This window comes from Ranitomeya variabilis, chromosome 4 (assembly GCF_051348905.1).
Source record: "Ranitomeya variabilis isolate aRanVar5 chromosome 4, aRanVar5.hap1, whole genome shotgun sequence".
In the NCBI taxonomy this organism is placed as follows: domain Eukaryota; kingdom Metazoa; phylum Chordata; class Amphibia; order Anura; family Dendrobatidae; genus Ranitomeya; species Ranitomeya variabilis.
The window spans coordinates 749,099,464-749,120,510 of NC_135235.1; the positions used below are offsets into that span (position 1 = coordinate 749,099,464).

Below are 21,047 nucleotides of genomic sequence, written 5' to 3' on the forward strand. Positions count from 1 at the left end.
AAATAGAACGTAAAAGGACTTGATGGCGTCAGGGGTGAGAGCGATCAATGTGACTCTGGTAGAGGAACAAAAGGCTTAAAAATTTACATTTTTTGAGAATTCATTTTTTTCTTAACTAATAAAGTTGTCTACTTAAAGGAACGTCTGGAAGATCGCAAATACGTTAATGAGCAAATTAAAAATACAACATTTCCAATAAATACGATAGTCATTGCATTGGAACATGTTTAAAATATTTTTCTGGGAATTTATATACCACATTGACGTATTACAGAAAAAAAACCTGGAGCGATTGTTACTAACAACGAAAACAGCCCCTTCCATTCTTCCGAGCTGCCGGGCATGGGTATTATCAGTATGATTATACTGTGTGACTGTGTGTACACATCATGACATAACAAATGACTCCGGCCTGGCATCACCTGGCAGAGCGCGAGGAAAATCTACGTACCCAGAGCAGGGAGCGAACCGAAGCCTGGAACGTATCATCGGCAACAGCCGAATTATACAAGTGATTCACAAATGTGGAAACTGCTCTGCGGAGCAACAACCTGACAGCAACTCGTCATGCTCATAGGGGCAGTATTATAGTAGTTATATTCCTGTACATAGGGGCAGTATTATAGTAGTTATATTCTTGTACATAGGGGCAGTATTATAGTAGTTATATTCTTGTACAAAGGGGGCAGTATTATAGTAGTTATATTCTTATACATAGGAGCAGTATTATAGTAGTTATATTCTTGTACATAGGGGGCAGTATTATAGTAGTTATATTCTTGTACATAGGGGGCAGTATTATAGTAATTATATTCTTGTACATAGGGAGCAGTATTATAGTAGTTATATTCTTGTACATAGGGGCAGTATTATAGTAGTTATATTCCTGTACATAGGGGCAGTATTATAGTAGTTATATTCTTATATATAGGGGCAGTATTATAGTAGTTATATTCTTGTACATAGGGGCAGTATTATAGTAGTTATATTCTTGTACATAGGAGCAGTATTATAGTAGTTATATTCTTATACATGGGGGCAGTATTATAGTAGTTATATTCCTGTACATAGGGGCAGTATTATAGTAGTTATATTCTTGTACATAGGAGCAGTATTATAGTAGTTATATTCTTGTACATAGGAGCAGTATTATAGTAATTATATTCTTGTACATAGGAGCAGTATTATAGTAGTTATATTCTTGTACATAGGAGCAGTATTATAGTAGTTATATTCTTGTACATAGGGGCAGTATTATAGTAGTTATATTCTTGTACATAGGAGCAGTATTATAGTAGTTATATTCTTGTACATAGGGGCAGTATTATAGTAGTTATATTCTTGTACATAGGAGCAGTATTATAGTAGTTATATTCTTGTACATAGGGGCAGTATTATAGTAGTTATATTCTTGTACATAGGGGCAGTATTACAGTAGTTATATTCTTGTACATAGGGGGCAGTATTATAGTAGTTATATTCTTGTACATAGGGGCAGTATTACAGTAGTTATATTCTTGTACATAGGGGCAGTATTATAGTAGTTATATTCTTGTACATAGGAGCAGTATTATAGTAGTTATATTCTTGTACATAGGGGGCAGTATTATAGTAGGTATTGTGATGCAATGACCCCTGTAACAGGTAGGGGGCGCTGCATGGTCTCCCCGGTATGTGCACGGAGTCGTGTTGAGGCCGTGAGAATCGACCTGCAGTGATGTCAGGATCACGTGACCAGCCCAGGTGATCCATTACTGTGGGTGTGCTTACGGGTACATAATGTGGCCAGGGTGTGGGTCACATGTCCTGTGTGGGTCCTGTGTGGGTCCTGTGTGGATCCTGTGTGAATCCTGTGTGGGTCCTGTGTGGATCCTGTGTGGTTCCTCTGTGGTTCCAGTGTGGTTCCAGTGTTTGGATCTGATAGGTCCAAGTGCAAGGTCCTGGAAGCCTGTGTAGGAAGACCTGGGAGGAGGCTTCCTGGAAAGCACATGGTTTGGACCTGGTGACCTGTGGTGTTGGACTAAGTCCTGAATAGCACCCAGACAGGCCACATGCCTTGGTGTTGAACGGTCCCAGGTGGGATGGACGTTTGAAGACCACAGTGTGATCATGGTCCTGGACAGTCTGTGTTAGAAGCTCCTGTAAGTGGAGTCTTCTTGGAGCACCTGAGAGACTGTGGACCTGGATGATCGGTGTTGGGGAAGCTACCGGCCTTCGGTGGCTCTGGACTGACTGATGTGTGCCGGCCAGGCAAGTTGGTGAACCCCGTAAGGCAGTTTCCCCAGGAGAGAGGACTGACAAGGAGTCAGCAGATGGAGCAGGAGCTCCCCTAAGGTACCTCCATAAACTGTCGGTGCTTGTAACATGAACTGTGTGGTAACCCACGGCAACTGGTCAGTGAGGACCAGCGTGTTTAGTTGCCACAGAATAAGGGCCTGGTTCAGTATGTAAATGGACTGCTCGTGGTGTGGTTTATGAGGCATAATAAACCGTATGGACTGTTTTGTTTTAAAAACCCGTGCCCGTGTGCTGAATATCGCGGCCAAGCGAGTGTCCCCCAACACACTCAGTAGGAATAGTCTTACATTTGGTGCTCGAAGCGGGCAACGATCCAGCGCGCACACGTGGGAGTTAATTGCTGTGGCTCGGCGGGGCCACGAAGATTGCGTCTGGCTGTAACTCGGCGGGGCCACGAAGATTGCGTCTGGCTGTAACTCGGCGGGGTTACGAAGCTGACAAGCGTCTGGCTGTAACTCGGCGGGGTTACGAAGGGGACAAGCGGCGTCCTGTGGATTGGCGGGTCCACGAAGTCGGCGGTAGAGCCTTGTGGAGCGTAGCTGCAGTTCCAGCAAGAGGTTCCACGGCAGACGGAGCTGCAGTGGCTTGTGGTTGGCAGCCGGAGGTGCCGGTTGTATATGACTGCAGCGGGAGCTGTGGCAGTACCAGCAGGAGCTGGTGAAGTAACATATAAAAGAAAAAAAAAATTTACATTTTTTTTTCTCTCCCTTTTCCTCCAAGTTGTGCTGACTCTTAAAGGGCCAGTACAAGCCCAGAGACAAAGGGGTGTACTGTGCGAACTGGGGCCTGAGTGCCGTGGGGAAGTCCACGGGGTGTATCCCAGGGTGGGGAGTATCCCTAATAGTGAGCGGTGACCCCAAATGGAGATGGTTGCCCAAAAGGGGGCGGAGTCCCAGAAAGGGGCGGTAACCCGAACAGGGGTAATGGCCCAAAACGGGGTGGAATCCCGAAGGGGGGCTGAATCCCGAACAGGGGTGGTGTCAAAAAGCAGAGCACTTGTCCAAAAAGGGGGCAGAGCCAAAAAAGGGGCGGCAATCAGTGAGGAGTCATGACTGTGTTCTTTTTGGCTGGATGGAAAGTGTGTGCGGGCGTTGATAGACCCGGGGAGAGAAGCGTCTTTGCTGAGAACCCTTCCAGGAAATTCTGTGTCACCTGGGGACACTAAATATCTCCAGGTAGCCACTATCTACATTGTCGTAGCGGAGGTTTCCACATACCATGAGGTGGCTGTAGTCCCGAACTTGCCGTGTCCTATGGTAATAGGACGAGATTTGGAAGCACTGTGGGAAAAGGATGAAGTGTTTGTGGATATAATGTGGATGGGAGGTAGTAATGTTGAGAAGGCGCCCCCTAGAGTTGACAGTCCTAAGGTAGGCCTGACCAAGGGAAAAGGTGCGACTGCCCAACTAACTAACCTGACGTCACCTGAAGTGTGCTACAATACGACTGGTAGTGGTCTGCTGGATAAAACAAGTGGAGCTGACACCCAGACAAAGAGTGACTTGCGGGGTCATCATACTGTGGGGAGTGACACAGACTCTGGGGGTGACTGTGACAAGTCATGGCCAGTAACAAGCGCATGTGCCATGGTGACAGGTGGAGGATGGGGTCCAGGACCTGTGGTAACGGGTGGAGGACGGGGTCCAGGACCTGTGGTGACAGGTGGAGGACGGGGTCCAGGACCTGTGGTAACGGGTGGAGGACGGGGTCCAGGACCTGTGGTGATGGGTGGAGGACGGGGTCCAGGACCTGTGGTGACGGTTGGTGGTGACTCCCATTCAGACGGTGATGCCAGTGGGAAAGAGTGCAATAAGGTTGACTCAGGTACAAATGGCAAGTCTTCCTCCCGTCGCCGGAGAGGCAAAAGGGCTGAACCAGTTGCACTGTGTGAAGAATTGACGGAAGATGCTGAGGACCTGGGGTGTATGAAGTACTCTGAAGTCCCAGGGAAAAGGGACGAACCTAATGATGTCACCGCGGAGACCCAAGAGAGGGCCGACCCTGACAGTGCAGAGTCTGAGGGTGCAGAAGTGGAGGAGGCCACCAAGGAAGTGGTGCCTGAAGTAAATACCTCCTCAAGTGATGGATGTTCCACCAATCCAGAGGATGGGAAAAGCGAGATAGAATTGATTAAAGAGACGGTGAAAGACCATGTTGAACGAGAAAGGGTCCTGAGACAAGCGGCTGAGCACAGGGTGGTTGAGCTGGAGAAGGAAGACTCTGAGCTCAGAGGTCACCTGTTCACTTGGCAAAGTATGTATGAGACCCTAAAGGAAGACATTGTAGTGCTCAGAGAAGCACTAAAAAGCCCTCTACAAGAAAAAGAGGTGGAGGTCGCAGACTTCCCGTGCCAGTACCTGAGTGGTAACGAGGTGAAGTTGCTAATGCCCATCTTGACCAGGGGTCTGGAAGGGGGTGAAGTTGAAGAGGAGTTGGCACTAAAAGCAGAACAAGATAGTCACCCGGTTGTGACAGGTGTCTTGATGGAAAAGTCCATGGCACAGCAGGAGCCGTCCGTTCCTGAAGAAAGTGAGACTCCGCTCTTCAAGTGCGTGATAGATGTACCCCAAGAGGCGCAAGATGCATGTGCCAGTGAGGGTGTGCATGAGGCCTTTAAAAAGGCAATAGAAGCGTGTAGTGTGCACTGGGCACTGGAGACGAAACAGTTGGTGATACTGTCTACTAAGGAGGTCACAGGGAAGAGGGTGGCTGTCCTGAGGGACATGCACCTACAGTGCCTCCGCACGAAACAGATGATCCTGTTGAGGAATAATGAGGCCACTCGTTGTTTGGAGCAAGCCAGGAAAGCTCAAAGTCGTCTGGGCTTGGTTGAGGACACAGTCCAAGTGCCCAAAGCTCTGGTAGCGAAGCTCATTGGCAGATTTGGGAAAGTGATGCAGGAGATGGTGGATTAATCCGGTGTGAAGAGACTGAGGATTCCGGCTGAAGACGAGGCCCAGGTGGGTGAAGATGGGATGGTGTCATTCCTGGTTGTCGGGACCAAGGAGAGTCTAGGGAATATCCGGATGCTCCTGAGGTATCGTGTGGCATACCTGAGAGAAGTAGAGCAGCTAAGACTGTACAGACGGCAGGTCAATAAACAGCTGCAGAACATAAGGTGGCGGCCGCCTTCTTCCCAAGGAAAAGAAAACAAAAGGGACCCTCCAAAGAATGGAATGGCTGACCACCAAGGATGTTCAGAGAGACAAAGTGGTCGAATATCTGAAAGTGGCAGTTCTACTCCCTGTACAAAGCTAAGGGGCTTGAACAGTAGTAGACGTAGTGATGGAGGGTCAGACTCTGGTCAGTTGCTAGTCTCGACTGTAAGTGGGACTAATGACCGCACCAACCGTGGATGGCGACCCTGGAGAGAAAGGTCGAGTAAAGAGACAAACTTGACCAAAGGTTTGGTGACACAGACAGACTGTGACTTAAGGGCCAAAGCTCAAGGCCTACATGTTGACCGCTGGGGGCGGGGTAAACTTAACAACTGGATGGTTGTGTGTGATGCTCAAAACCGACTGAGATGGTTCTCTCGACTGGTAGGGCAAGGTAACGTGCATGACATATCTCGTGACCCCACGTGTATGACAGGTGTTCAACCCCACAAGCTTGAACAGAGGGGGGGGGATATGTGATGCAGTGACCCCTGTAACAGGTAGGGGGCGCTGCATGGTCTCCCCGGTATGTGCACGGAGTCGTGTTGAGGCCGTGAGAATCGACCTGCAGTGATGTCAGGATCACGTGACCAGCCCAGGTGATCCATTACTGTGGGTGTGCTTACGGGTACATAATGTGGCCAGGGTGTGGGTCACCTGTCCTGTGTGGGTCTTGTGTGGATCCTGTGTGGGTCCTGTGTGGATCCTGTGTGGTTCCTGTGTGGTTCCAGTGTTTGGATCTGATAGGTCCAAGTGCAAGGTCCTGGAACCCTGTGTAGGAAGACCTGGGAGGAGGCTTCCTGGAAAGCACATGGTTTGGACCTGGTGGCCTGTGGTGTTGGACTAAGTCCTGAATAGCACCCAGACAGGCCACATGCCTTGGTGTTGAACGGTCCCAGGTGGGATGGACGTTCTGAAGACCACAGTGTGATCATGGTCCTGGACAGTCTGTGTTAGAAGCTCCTGTAAGTGGAGTCTTCTTGGAGCACCTGAGAGACTGTGGACCTGGATGATCGGTGTTGGGGAAGCTACCGGCCTTCGGTGGCTCTGGACTGACTGATGTGTGCCGGCCAGGCAAGTTGGTGAACCCCGTAAGGCAGTTTCCCCAGGAGAGAGGACTGACAAGGAGTCAGCAGATGGAGCAGGAGCTCCCCTAAGGTACCTCCATAAACTGTCGGTGCTTGTAACATGAACTGTGTGGTAACCCACGGCAACTGGTCAGTGAGGACCAGCGTCTTTAGTTGCCACAGAATAAGGGCCTGGTTCAGTATGTAAATGGACTGCTCGTGGTGTGGTTTATGAGGCATAATAAACCGTATGGACTGTTTTGTTTTAAAAACCCGTGCCCGTGTGCTGAATATCGCGGCCAAGCGAGTGTCCCCCAACACACTCAGTAGGAATAGTCTTACAGTATATTCTTGTACATAGAGGCAGTATTATTGTAGTTATATTCTTGTACATAGGGGCAGTATTATAGTAGTTATATTCTTGTACATAGGGGGCAGTATTATTGTAGTTATATTCTTGTACATAGGGGGGCAGTATTATAGTAGTTATATTCTTGTACATAGGGTCAGTATTATAGTAGTTATATTCTTGTACATAGGGGCAGTATTATAGTAGTTATATTCTTGTACATAAGGGGCAGTATTATAGTAGTTATATTCTTGTACATAGGAGCAGTATTATAGAAGTTATATTCTTGTACATAGGGGCAGTATTATAGTAGTTATATTCTTGTACATAGGAGCAGTATTATAGTAGTTATATTCTTGTACATAGGGTCAGTATTATAGTAGTTATATTCTTGTACATAGGGGGCAGTATTATAGTAGTTATATTCTTGTACATAGGGGCAGTATTATAGTAGTTATATTCTTGTACATAGGAGCAGTATTATAGTAGTTATATTATTGTACATAGGGGCAGTATTATAGTAGTTATATTCCTGTACATAGGGGACAGTATTATAGTAGTTATATTCTTGTACATAGGGGCAGTATTATAGTAGTTATATTCTTGTACATAGGGGCAGTATTATAGTAGTTATATTCTTGTACATAGGAGCAGTATTATAGTAGTTATATTCTTGTACATAGGTGCAGTATTATAGTAGTTATTGTTGTGAAATTGGATTTTGGGCTCCCCCGGTGGCCACTGGTGGAATTGAACTGGTGTGCATCATCCCCTCTGTTCACCTGTTTCCATCAGGATGTGGGAGTCGCTATTTAACCTTGCTCCTCTGTCACTTCCTTGCCGGTCAACATTGTAATCAGAAGCCTTTCTGTGCATGTTCCTGCTTCTAGACAACTCCCAGCTAAGTTGGACTTTAGTCCTCGTTTGTTTTTGCATTTTGTTCCAGTTCACAGCTGTAGTTTCGTTTCTGTGTCTGGAAAGCTCTTGTGATCTGAAATTGCCACTCTGATGTTATGAGTTAATACTAGAGTCTTAAAGTAATTTCAGGATGGTATTTTGATAGGGTTTTCAGCTGACCATGAAAGTGCCCTTTCTGTCTTCCTGCTATCTAGTAAGCGGACCTCAATTTTGCTAAACCTATTTTCATACTACGTTTGTCATTTCATCTAAAATCACCGCCAATATATGTGGGGGCCTCTGTCTGCCTATCGGGGAAATTTCTCTAGAGGTGAGCCAGGACTATATTTTCCTCTGCCAGGATTAGTTAGTCCTCCAGCCGGCGCTGGGCGTCTAGGGATAAAAACGTAGGCAACGCTACCCGGCTACTGTTAGTTGTGCGGCAGGTTTAGTTCATGGTCAGTTTAGTTTCCATCCTTCCAAGAGCTAGTACTCATGTTTGCGGGGCTATGTTCTCTTGCCATTGAGAACCATAACAGTTTGACCGGCCCAAAAAGGGTTAAATTAATTGACAGAGAAAGGAGAGAAAAGAGAAGTCTGCTGAAGATTTTTTTTTTTTTTTTCCCTTCCCTTCAGTTCTGAGTGTGCTTGTAATTTAATCTCTTGCAAGTCTGCCTATATTGCAGCCTTTCTCTCTCTCTCTCTCCTTCTAATCCTGGAATGGCTCTGTGTTCACCTGTTTAAAATGGATATTCAGAGTTTAGCTGCAGGTTTAAATAATCTCACCACGAAAGTTCAAAATTTACAAGATTTTGTTGTTCATGTTCCTATATCTGAACCTAGAATTCCTTTACCTGAATTTTTCTCGGGGAATAGATCTTGCTTTCAAAATTTCAAAAATAATTGCAAGTTGTTTTTGTCCCTGAAATCTCGCTCTGCTGGAGATCCTGCTCAGCAGGTCAGGATTGTGATTTCCTTGCTCCGGGGCGACCCTCAGGATTGGGCTTTTGCATTGGCTCCAGGGGATCCTGCGTTGCTCAATGTGGATGCGTTTTTTCTGGCCTTGGGGTTGCTTTATGAGGAACCTCAGTTAGAGCTTCAGGCGGAAAAGGCCTTGATGTCCCTATCTCAGGGGCAAGACGAAGCTGAAATATACTGCCAGAAATTCCGTAAATGGGCTGTGCTTACTCAGTGGAATGAGTGCGCCCTGGCGGCGAATTTCAGAGAGGGTCTCTCTGATGCCATTAAGGATGTTATGGTGGGGTTCCCTGTGCCTGCGGGTCTGAATGAGTCCATGACAATGGCTATCCAGATCGATAGGCGTCTGCGGGAGCGCAAACCTGTGCACCATTTGGCGGTGTCTACTGAGAAGACGCCAGAGAATATGCAATGTGATAGAATTCTGTCCAGAAGTGAACGGCAGAATTTAAGACGAAAAAATGGGTTGTGCTTCTATTGCGGTGATTCAACTCATGTTATATCAGCATGCTCTAAGCGTACTAAGAAGCCTGACAAGTCTGTTTCAATTGGCACTTTACAGTCTAAGTTTATTCTATCTGTGACCCTGATTTGTTCTTTATCATCTATTACCGCGGATGCCTATGTCGACTCTGGCGCCGCTTTGAGTCTTATGGATTGGTCCTTTGCCAAACGCTGTGGGTATGATTTGGAGCCTCTTGAAACTCCTATACCCCTGAAGGGGATTGACTCCACCCCATTGGCTAGTAATAAACCACAATACTGGACACAAGTAACTATGCGGATTAGTCCGGATCATCAGGAGATTATTCGCTTTCTTGTGCTGTATAACCTACATGATGTGTTGGTGCTTGGATTGCCATGGCTGCAATCTCATAACCCAGTCCTTGACTGGAAAGCTATGTCTGTGTTAAGCTGGGGATGTAGGGGGACGCATGGGGACGTACCTGTGGTTTCCATTTCATCATCTATTCCCTCTGAGATTCCTGAATTCTTGACTGAATATCGTGACGTTTTTGAGGAGCCTAAGCTTGGTTCATTACCTCCGCACCGGGAGTGCGATTGTGCCATAGATTTGATTCCGGGTAGTAAATACCCTAAGGGTCGTTTATTTAATCTGTCTGTGCCTGAACATGCTGCTATGCGAGAATATATAAAGGAGTCCTTGGAAAAGGGACATATTCGTCCTTCGTCATCTCCCTTAGGAGCTGGTTTTTTCTTTGTGGCTAAGAAAGATGGCTCTTTGAGACCGTGTATTGATTATCGGCTTTTGAATAAAATCACGGTTAAATATCAATATCCGTTGCCACTGCTGACTGATTTGTTTGCTCGCATAAAGGGGGCCAAGTGGTTCTCTAAGATAGATCTCCGTGGGGCGTATAATTTGGTGCGAATTAAGCAGGGGGATGAGTGGAAGACCGCATTTAATACGCCCGAGGGCCACTTTGAGTATTTGGTGATGCCTTTTGGTCTTTCAAATGCCCCTTCAGTCTTTCAGTCCTTTATGCATGACATTTTCCGTGATTATTTGGATAAATTTATGATTGTGTATCTGGATGATATTTTGATTTTTTCGGATGACTGGGACTCTCATGTCCAGCAGGTCAGGAGGGTTTTTCAGGTTTTGCGGTCTAATTCCTTGTGTGTGAAGGGTTCTAAGTGCGTTTTTGGGGTTCAAAAGATTTCCTTTTTGGGATATATTTTTTCCCCCTCTTCCATCGAGATGGATCCTGTCAAGGTTCAGGCTATTTGTGATTGGACGCAACCCTCTTCTCTTAAGAGTCTTCAGAAATTTTTGGGCTTTGCTAACTTTTATCGTCGATTTATTGCTGGTTTTTCTGATGTTGTTAAACCATTGACTGATTTGACTAAGAAGGGTGCTGATGTTGCTGATTGGTCCCCTGCTGCTGTGGAGGCCTTTCGGGAGCTTAAGCGCCGCTTTTCTTCCGCCCCTGTGTTGCGTCAGCCTGATGTTGCTCTTCCTTTTCAGGTTGAGGTCGACGCTTCTGAAATCGGAGCTGGGGCAGTTTTGTCGCAGAGAAGTTCCGATTGTTCCGTGATGAGACCTTGTGCCTTTTTCTCGCGTAAATTTTCGCCCGCCGAGCGGAATTATGATGTTGGGAATCGGGAGCTTTTGGCCATGAAGTGGGCTTTTGAGGAGTGGCGTCATTGGCTTGAGGGGGCTAGACATCAGGTGGTGGTATTGACTGACCACAAAAATCTAATTTATCTTGAGTCCGCCAGACGCCTGAATCCTAGACAGGCGCGCTGGTCGTTGTTTTTCTCTCGGTTTAATTTTGTGGTGTCCTACCTGCCGGGTTCTAAGAATGTTAAGGCGGATGCCCTTTCTAGGAGTTTTGAGCCTGACTCCCCTGGTAATTCTGAACCTACAGGTATCCTTAAGGATGGAGTGATATTGTCTGCCGTTTCTCCAGACCTGCGGCGGGCCTTGCAGGAGTTTCAGGCGGATAGACCTGATCGTTGCCCACCTGGTAGACTGTTTGTTCCTGATGATTGGACCAGTAAAGTCATTTCTGAGGTTCATTCTTCTGCGTTGACAGGTCATCCTGGAATCTTTGGTACCAGGGATTTGGTGGCAAGGTCCTTCTGGTGGCCTTCCCTGTCTCGAGATGTGCGAGGCTTTGTGCAGTCTTGTGACGTTTGTGCTCGGGCCAAGCCTTGTTGTTCTCGGGCTAGTGGATTGTTGTTGCCCTTGCCTATCCCGAAGAGGCCCTGGACGCACATCTCGATGGATTTTATTTCGGATCTTCCTGTTTCTCAGAAGATGTCTGTCATCTGGGTGGTGTGTGACCGTTTCTCTAAGATGGTCCATTTGGTTCCCCTGCCTAAGTTGCCTTCTTCTTCCGAGTTGGTTCCTCTGTTTTTTCAAAATGTGGTCCGTTTGCATGGTATTCCGGAGAATATCGTTTCTGACAGAGGAACCCAATTCGTGTCTAGATTTTGGCGAGCATTCTGTGCTAGGATGGGCATAGATTTGTCTTTCTCGTCTGCTTTCCATCCTCAGACAAATGGCCAGACCGAGCGGACGAATCAGACCTTGGAGACATATTTGAGGTGTTTTGTGTCTGCAGATCAGGATGATTGGGTTGCTTTTTTGCCTTTGGCGGAGTTTGCCCTCAATAATCGGGCCAGCTCTGCCACCTTGGTGTCTCCTTTTTTCTGTAATTCGGGGTTTCATCCTCGATTTTCTTCTGGTCAGGTGGAATCTTCGGATTGTCCTGGAGTGGATGCTGTGGTGGAGAGGTTGCATCAGATTTGGGGGCTGGTAGTGGACAATTTGAAGTTGTCCCAGGAGAAGACTCAGCTTTTTGCCAACCGCCGGCGTCGGGTTGGTCCTCGGCTTTGTGTTGGGGACTTGGTGTGGTTGTCTTCTCGTTTTGTCCCTATGAGGGTTTCTTCTCCTAAGTTTAAGCCTCGGTTCATCGGCCCGTACAAGATATTGGAGATTCTTAACCCTGTGTCCTTCCGTTTGGACCTCCCTGCATCTTTTTCTATTCATAATGTTTTTCATCGGTCATTGTTGCGCAGGTATGAGGTACCGGTTGTGCCTTCCGTTGAGCCTCCTGCTCCAGTGTTGGTTGAGGGCGAGTTGGAGTACGTTGTGGAAAAAATCTTGGACTCCCGTGTTTCCAGACGGAAACTCCAGTATCTGGTCAAATGGAAGGGATACGGTCAGGAGGATAATTCTTGGGTGACTGCCTCTGATGTTCATGCCTCCGATCTGGTCCGTGCCTTTCATAGGGCTCATCCTGATCGCCCTGGTGGTTCTGGTGAGGGTTCGGTGCCCCCTCCTTGAGGGGGGGGTACTGTTGTGAAATTGGATTTTGGGCTCCCCCGGTGGCCACTGGTGGAATTGAACTGGTGTGCATCATCCCCTCTGTTCACCTGTTTCCATCAGGATGTGGGAGTCGCTATTTAACCTTGCTCCTCTGTCACTTCCTTGCCGGTCAACATTGTAATCAGAAGCCTTTCTGTGCATGTTCCTGCTTCTAGACAACTCCCAGCTAAGTTGGACTTTAGTCCTCGTTTGTTTTTGCATTTTGTTCCAGTTCACAGCTGTAGTTTCGTTTCTGTGTCTGGAAAGCTCTTGTGATCTGAAATTGCCACTCTGATGTTATGAGTTAATACTAGAGTCTTAAAGTAATTTCAGGATGGTATTTTGATAGGGTTTTCAGCTGACCATGAAAGTGCCCTTTCTGTCTTCCTGCTATCTAGTAAGCGGACCTCAATTTTGCTAAACCTATTTTCATACTACGTTTGTCATTTCATCTAAAATCACCGCCAATATATGTGGGGGCCTCTGTCTGCCTATCGGGGAAATTTCTCTAGAGGTGAGCCAGGACTATATTTTCCTCTGCCAGGATTAGTTAGTCCTCCGGCCGGCGCTGGGCGTCTAGGGATAAAAACGTAGGCAACGCTACCCGGCTACTGTTAGTTGTGCGGCAGGTTTAGTTCATGGTCAGTTTAGTTTCCATCCTTCCAAGAGCTAGTACTCATGTTTGCGGGGCTATGTTCTCTTGCCATTGAGAACCATAACAAGTTATATTCTTGTACATAGGTGCAGTATTATAGTAGTTATATTCTTGTATATAGGGGCAGTATTATAGTAGTTATATTTTTGTACATAGAGGCAGTATTATAGTAGTTATATTCTTGTACATAGGGGCAGTATTATAGTAGTTATATTCTTGTACATAGGGGCAGTATTATAGTAGTTATATTCTTGTACATAGGGGCAGTATTATAGTAGTTTAGTTATATTCTTGTACATAGGGGCAGTATTATAGTAGTTATATTCTTGTACATAGGGGCAGTATTATAGTAGTTTAGTTATATTCTTGTACATAGGGGCATGTCACGAGGTCCTTCTCCGATATCACACAATCAACAAAGCTAGAGTATATAGTTTTTTTCCCATGCGGGATATGTAAGGCGTGTTCAAATCTTACCAAATCAACAACTTTTGATAATCATGATGGAACAAGAACATTCAAAATATTGAGGCATCTTAATTGTGCCTCCAAGGGCGTAATATATCACGCAGAATGCCCATGCAGGAAAGTGTATGTTGGGTTAACAACAAGAGAATTAAAAATTCGAGTCAGAGAACATGTGCGCGACATCGACAAGGCAAAAATAGTGGAAGAAGAAACTTCATTGAAGACTCTCGCTCGTCATTTTAAGAGGTACCATCAATCTAATTCCAGAGGGTTAAAAGTTAGAGCCATCGACCAAGTTGTATTAGGCCCAAGGGGGGGGATTTGTCTCAGGCACTAGCCCGGCTAGAAAGCCGATGGATTTATCGCCTTGGCACCTTAAGTCCCCAGGGTCTCAATGAAAATATGGGCTTTGCAGCATTTCTATAAATACAAATTTATTTTAGGGGGTGGGGGGGTCAGCTATAGATCAAGCTATGGTTTTTTATGCACCGGTTTTTAAATTTAAATCTAATTTTCTTTCTCTTCTTCTTTATTCCTCAGTTCTAGCTACTCGAGTATTGAAGTAACTCTTTGACAATGATGGGAGAAGCTTTGACAGACTCCTAGGATGAATGACGTAAAAAAATGTTTCCAGCAGATCACATCTTAACAAATGGACTTGGCTTAGGAAAAGATGCCTGAGCTTCATCTAATTACGGGATTCCTGTGAATACATTTTATAGTCAACCCACTACTTGATGTTTTATATTTATGGCGGAGACAATATATATGTATATGTTTATAATGCATTTCTCATTAGTTATATAGTATCTCTTTAGTATATATCTTGATATTATTAATATTATTAATTATCTTCATATAGGTATTATATTATATTCACTTTTAACGATACGTCTTTTAAATGACGTTATATTTGTAATTAATCTTTTAGTAAACTGTATATTCTTAGCACTTTAGTAGTCGGTATTATTCATATTTATGCACTTTTGTAGTATTACCATCACATTTCAATTATTGATATATATTTTTTCACTAAATTGGCTTTCTTTGAGCCGTAATAGTATCACATTATATAGTTAAATTCTCCTAGCTTTCATTTATATTTCACATGTCCCATTATGGCACTAGTTTATTTTTACGTAAATTCTGTACTTTCTTCATTATCATCACTTATGCACTATTAGTCGCACTTTTCTCTACCTGTAAGTAATAAGTGTTGTCTTCCCCGTCTCATATTGTGATATGTACAATTATCACGCAGTCTACCTTGAGATAAATAAATTATAATATAGGTAGCTATTGAGATGTATATTGGTGGGATATGGAAGATATACAATAAGAGATATACCTAGTAGAGATGTGCATATATCTATTACTATATTGTCTTCTTTAGTGAAAAGATGGTGTAGCTATTCCCGTATTAATGAACCCTTGAAGAAACTGTATAATAGTCTAGTCTTCATCCATAGGGTAATGCTGGAGAAGATATTATCCGCCCACAGATCACTGGCATTAGCCTTTAGTTGCATCTGCGGTGTTGACAGAGCGCATGCGCAGTCGTCCTCTACTCGCGATCTTCCTATGACGCTTACACAGACAAGCGGGCGATCTACGCCTGCGCGTCACAAGCGGAGGTCGGAAGATCATTTCAGCGAGAGAGGCGATGTTGACATGCGCCGCACACGTCATACCGTAGACCCACTAACCGACTGGCTGGAACTGGGGATAAAAAGTCAGCTGTCCCTCACCCCGACACGCCCCCGGAAGAAGCTGGCGGCGAAACGCGCGTCGGGGTGAAGGGATATCGCCATTGCAGGATTCGGGACAGAAAGGATACACCGAGCCAACAGGTATTAGCATCTAGGCACAAGACCTTTATTTTTGCACGGCACCTTGAATTACAAACGGCTGTCATTGTGAGATAGTTATCTTTGTTGGGCAGATATCAATATGGCAATATGCCGATATAGGATTATATATGTATAGAGCAGTTGCTCTTCCTTGTTTTCTTCCCTCTTGTTCCAGCCGTATGCACAGCCTAATTAAGAGGTAAATGTAGTTTTAAGGTTCACAACAATAGACTACTGCGGTGTATCAACGACAGCAATAGTCTTTTTTGCATTTGCCATGTTTTGCTATGGTTTTATTATGCCGTGGACATTAAGTGCAATAGAGATCATACCAATAAGATAATAGCTATGTACATTGGATGATAAATCAGTAGAAATAACCAGTTTACTGTTGAACACTTGTTATACCAGTTGCTGAATATGTAGAGCATGATGAGATAACACTTGTTAGAACAAACCATCAATTCTTGGAATTGTTTCTAAAATAGCAATATTGGTAACATACGTAAACATATTCAGTGTTTGTTTATTTATCTTTTTCTTGGGTTACATCCTCTGTAATTATTCCTGATTCTGTAGATATCCCTTACTGTGACATACTCTGCATTCTGTACCATTTTAATTTTAATTAAATAAAACTTAACTTTTTAATTGGATCTCTCCTGTATTTCGAACTTTATTGGATCGAAAAAGTGAAAATTAGAGCTAGAGTATAGTAAACAATTCCAAGACCTTTATTTAGGCAAAAATACGAAAGGTCCACAATCCACCACACAAAAGATAAGATAGTCCAGAAGCCGAATGCAGTTCAGTAACCGGATAAATGTCCAAGGAGATGAGAATCCAATAATTCAGCAGACAGAGGATAAAAAATGGTCCATATGCTTCCCCTTCTCTCTGACGTGCTGTGTTCACATCATCATTCCACACAAGACTGATCTGTGTGTCATCTCCCTGATATTTACAAGTCCCTCTCCTCAATCACAGGTTAGGGGGGTGGGCGCAGGGGCTCATTGTTTCAACAAGCTAGTTCAACATGTCATTAGCATATTAGCAAACAACATTATTCACTGACCCTGTGGAGAGATAACAGTACAGGAATGTGGGGAGAATATCAGATGGCAAATAACAGCAATTCATCAATTGGCAAATAACTCATCCTACAAGAGAACACCATGATAATCAGTAAAATATAAATATACACAAAATGATACCCACATAACATATCCCACCATCACAACCTCTCCCCCCTCATAATAAGTGAGCATGCCATGAGGCCTACACAGACCTCTGGCCTGCTCACTTTAGTCCACATTGCTCAATAGCTTATAGTTCCTTGTATAGTGGCAGGGGTAGGTCGGCCTGGGAAGCCTATGGTTCTTCTTGCCGTGACAGTTCATCGGCGTTCTGGTGTTGGCTTCCTTGCTTGTATTGGATGGAGAAGCTGTAGGGTTGTAAGGACAAGCTCCACCGCAGCAATCTTCCATTGTCCCCTGATACGTGGTTCAGCCATGTGAGGGGATTGTGGTCTGTAACAATTGCAAAGTCTCAGCCATATAATTATGGCTGCAATTTTTTTTAGTGCCCATACGATGGCAAGGCACTCTTTTTCAATAGTAGCATAGGCAACTTCCCAATTCAGTAGTTTTCAACTGGCAAAAGCAATAGGATGTTCTTCTCCGGAAGCGTTCACTTGGCTAAGTACTGCCCCAATCCCAAAGGTGGATGCATCTGTCTGCACGAGGAGCCTGCGCTTATTATCAGGGGCAGCCAAGACAGGAGCAGTGATGAGGGCGGTCTTTAATGCTGAAAAGGCATCCTCGCATGCAGTCGTCCACGTTACATTCCTAGGCATGTTATTGCGGGTCAGGTCGGTTAGCGGTTTGGCCAAAGTACTGAAGTTAGAAACAAATTTTCGATTGTAACCAGCAGTTCCTAAAAATGCAAGTACCTGCTTTTTAGTCTGGGGTCTACACCAGTTGCTAATGGCTTCCACCTTGGCAGGCTCAGGCCTTAGGGTCCCACCCCCTACTCTAGGCCTGAGGTACTGCACCTCAGCCATCCCTATTTGGCATTTATCAGGGTGAATGGTCAGTCCTGCAGTAAGGATACAGTCTAGCACTATGCCTAAGTGTTTAAGATGTTCCTCCCAGGTGGTGCTAAAAATGGCAATGTCATCCAAGTAAGCACAGGCAAAGTCCTGACATTGTTGTAACAGTTGATTTACCAGTCTCTGGAAAGTAGCGGGGGCATTTTTCATCCCAAAGGGCATTCTCAGGAACTCAAAAAGCCCAAATAGAGTAATGAAGGCCGAGCGCTCCCGAGCGTCCTCCGTTAGGGGTATCTGCCAGTATCCCTTGCTCAAGTCTAATGTGGTCACAAATTGGGCACTGGCCAGACGATCCAATAGATCATCAATCCTGGGCATGGGGTAAGCATCACTCTTGGTGGCATCATTTAATCGTCTGTAATCAACTCAAAATCGTGTTGTACCATCCTTCTTGGGGACCAGGACGACAGGAGAGGCCCAGGAACTGTGAGATGGCTGAACAACTCCCAGTCGTTTCATCTCCTCCAGTTCATTCTTTATCATGCCTTGAACAGCCTCTGGAACCCGGTAGGCAGCCTGCTGGATGGGGCGTTGTCCAGGGGTTTCCACATGGTGGCTGGTGAGAGTAGTCTTCCCTGGCTTTGAGGAGATAGTAGCAACCCTCAGCCTTAGTATGGCGAAAATATCATCCTCTTGTATATCCGATAAATGGGAGCCCAGGGGCACTTGTCCCAGTGATCCTCCCGCTTGGGCGACCTGGAGAAGATCGGGGAGATACTCGTTGTCGGCGGTATCACTAGGGGGGTGGCAGATGGCTAGAACAAGCAGAGATCGGTTGGGGTAGTCTTTCAGCATGTTAATGTGGACAGTTTTCTGTTGTCGACCACTAGAGTCCAGGGCAATAATGTAGTTAGTGTTATTCATTTTCTTGACAACCTGATAAGGGCCTTCCCACACTGCTTGAAGCTTGTTGGCAGGGGAAGCAGTAATCATGAGCACTTGTTGTCCTTCCATAAATTCCCGGGTCCTGGCATTACAGTCATACCAGGTTTTTTGTCTGGACTGGGCCATTCGCTGATGTTCTTTAGCCAAGGTAGCTAGCTGGGCGAGACGGTCTCTGAACTCTAGAACATAGGGAATGATGGGCATTCCGGTGTCTGAGATATCTCCCTCCAAATGTTCTTTCAAAAGAGTGAGAGGCCCACGGACCTTCCGGCTAACCAGTAGTTCGAAGGCAGAGAACCCTGTGGACTCTTGGGGAACCTCCTGATAGGCGAAGAGGAGATGTGGCAGGTATTTTTCCCAGTCTTTTTCAACTTCAACAAAAGCCCTCAGCATATTTTTTAGGGTTCCATTAAAGCGTTCACATAGTCCGTTGGTCTGCGGGTGGTATGGGGTGGTGCGAATGGCTCGAACACCACAGGTATGCCATAGGGACTGGACCAGATCTGACATGAACTGAGTGCCTTGATCCGATAATATTTCACTAGGAAACCCTACCCGGGTAAATATGGTAACAAGGGCCTCGGCTACCTTTACTGCTGTAATACTGGACAGGGCCACAGCTTCAGGATACCTAGTGGCATAGTCCACCACTGTCAGGATATATTTTTTCCCCGACCGGCTGGGGTGGGCCAGAGGACCTATGATGTCGACAGCTACACGTTGAAATGGTTCTTCAATTATGGGCAGGGATTGCAGCAGTACCTTATGCCGAGCTCCTGGATACCACATTCGCTGGCACACATCGCAGGTGCGGCAATAATGGGCTACCGACTGCGAGATGCCAGGCCAGTAAAAACATTGGGTGTCTCTTTTCAGTCCTTTTCCTCCCTTGATGCCCAGCCAAGGGGATGTCATGGGCCAGTTGGAGTAGCTGTGCCCTGTACTTCTGAGGGACAATGAGTTGCCTTGTTGTTGCGTCAGGGTTGCCCTTCTCACTGACCCTTGTTACACGATAATACAGTCCGTTTTCTTGAGTGAAGCCATCCCCATTATCTCCCATGTGCCCAGTTTCTGCCCTTAGCCTAAGGGCTGCTAAGGTAGTGTCACCCTCTATTTCTGTCCTAAACTCCTCTCTATCCCAAGACTCTCCCAATGTAGTAGCAGTGAACGTATTGCTTACCAACTCTGATGTGGTTCATGGTGGTTGCTCCCCGGTGTGGTCCAGATGACGTAGTACTTGAAGGGCCTGTAGTCGGGTGACTGCTCCCACAAATTGGCACTGTAACTCCCCAATGTCATTCCCAAGGAAGATATCTGCAGGAAGTCCTCCCATAACTCCAATCCAACACAGTTTTTCTCCAAAACCATAATCCAAACGCACAGAAGCTCGCTGTATATATTTGCGGGCACCCCCCCGCCAAGACAATCGGAATTCCCAGACCCTGGTAAATTGCCTTGGGTCGCACCACACGGGGATCAGCGATAGTCAGGAATGCCCCCATGTCTCTAAATCCTGACACTTTGTATCCATTAATTAAGACGTCCTGCAGGTGGCGTTGCTGTTGCTCTGGGTAGCTAAAGGACAAAGGCCAGAGTCCGTACATTCCAGGAGGGGTATCTATGGGGCCATGGTCGGTTGTCCACTCTGGTGGGGGTGTTGGTAGCTCTTCCTCAGGCAGGATGGAGTGTACAGGATGCACTGGATGAGGTGGGGCTGCATGGGGCTCCCTCTGAATCCTTGAGGGTTGCCCACACCCATAACATGTCCACTCTGTGATACCAGGAAAAAAAAAACGATATTTCAGCTCACCCTTAATTCAAACGAGATAGTGGATATCAGTCTGAGCACGGAGACGAGGTATTGCTGCCACAACACTGATTGACATGTAGAAAAAGACGGTGTGAATCCAGCTCCAAGGATAAAATACAGAAATTTTATTTAATCATTTTAAAACGCTGCTAGAACATGACCGGCATTTTATCCTTGGAGCTGGATTCACACCATTTTTTTCTACACTCTGTGATACCCCCAGGTCATGGTCGGAACCCCCAGGTCATCGGCTTGCGACTAGGTGGAAGGGCAGACATAATCGGAGGGGGACGGGGCGCGAGAGCCGTCTGCGGTTCATTGTCCAGAAGCCTCCTCCATTGTGGCCGGATAGTAAGGGCTTTATCTGCCAGGGCTGCAGCTCTATCCACGGTACGCGGCGTGCGCTCCCGGACTCATTCCCGTACCTTTGCGGGGCACTTGGCAAGAAATTGTTCTATACGGAACGCCTGTGTAACATTTTCCACAGTAAAGGTGTTTTCTCCTTCCAGCCATCTCCGACATGCCTGGGACATCTTATGTGCATACATCCTAAACGATCCCCTCGTGGTGCATGGGAGGTCTCGGAACTTGGCCCTTTATGAGTCTGTGGTGATAGCATGGTAATCCAGGATAGTCCACTTTACAATGTTATAATCCCTTTTCCGCTGGGAGTCTATGGTTCGG

General features: G+C 45.9%; 1 long non-coding RNA gene across 1 annotated transcript in view; it reads right to left on the reverse strand.

The window, feature by feature from the left end:
* The window catches only part of LOC143769360 (uncharacterized), a 437,338-nt gene that overhangs the window by 409,363 nt on the left and 6,928 nt on the right, over positions 1-21,047 (reverse strand). The window lies entirely within an intron of this gene.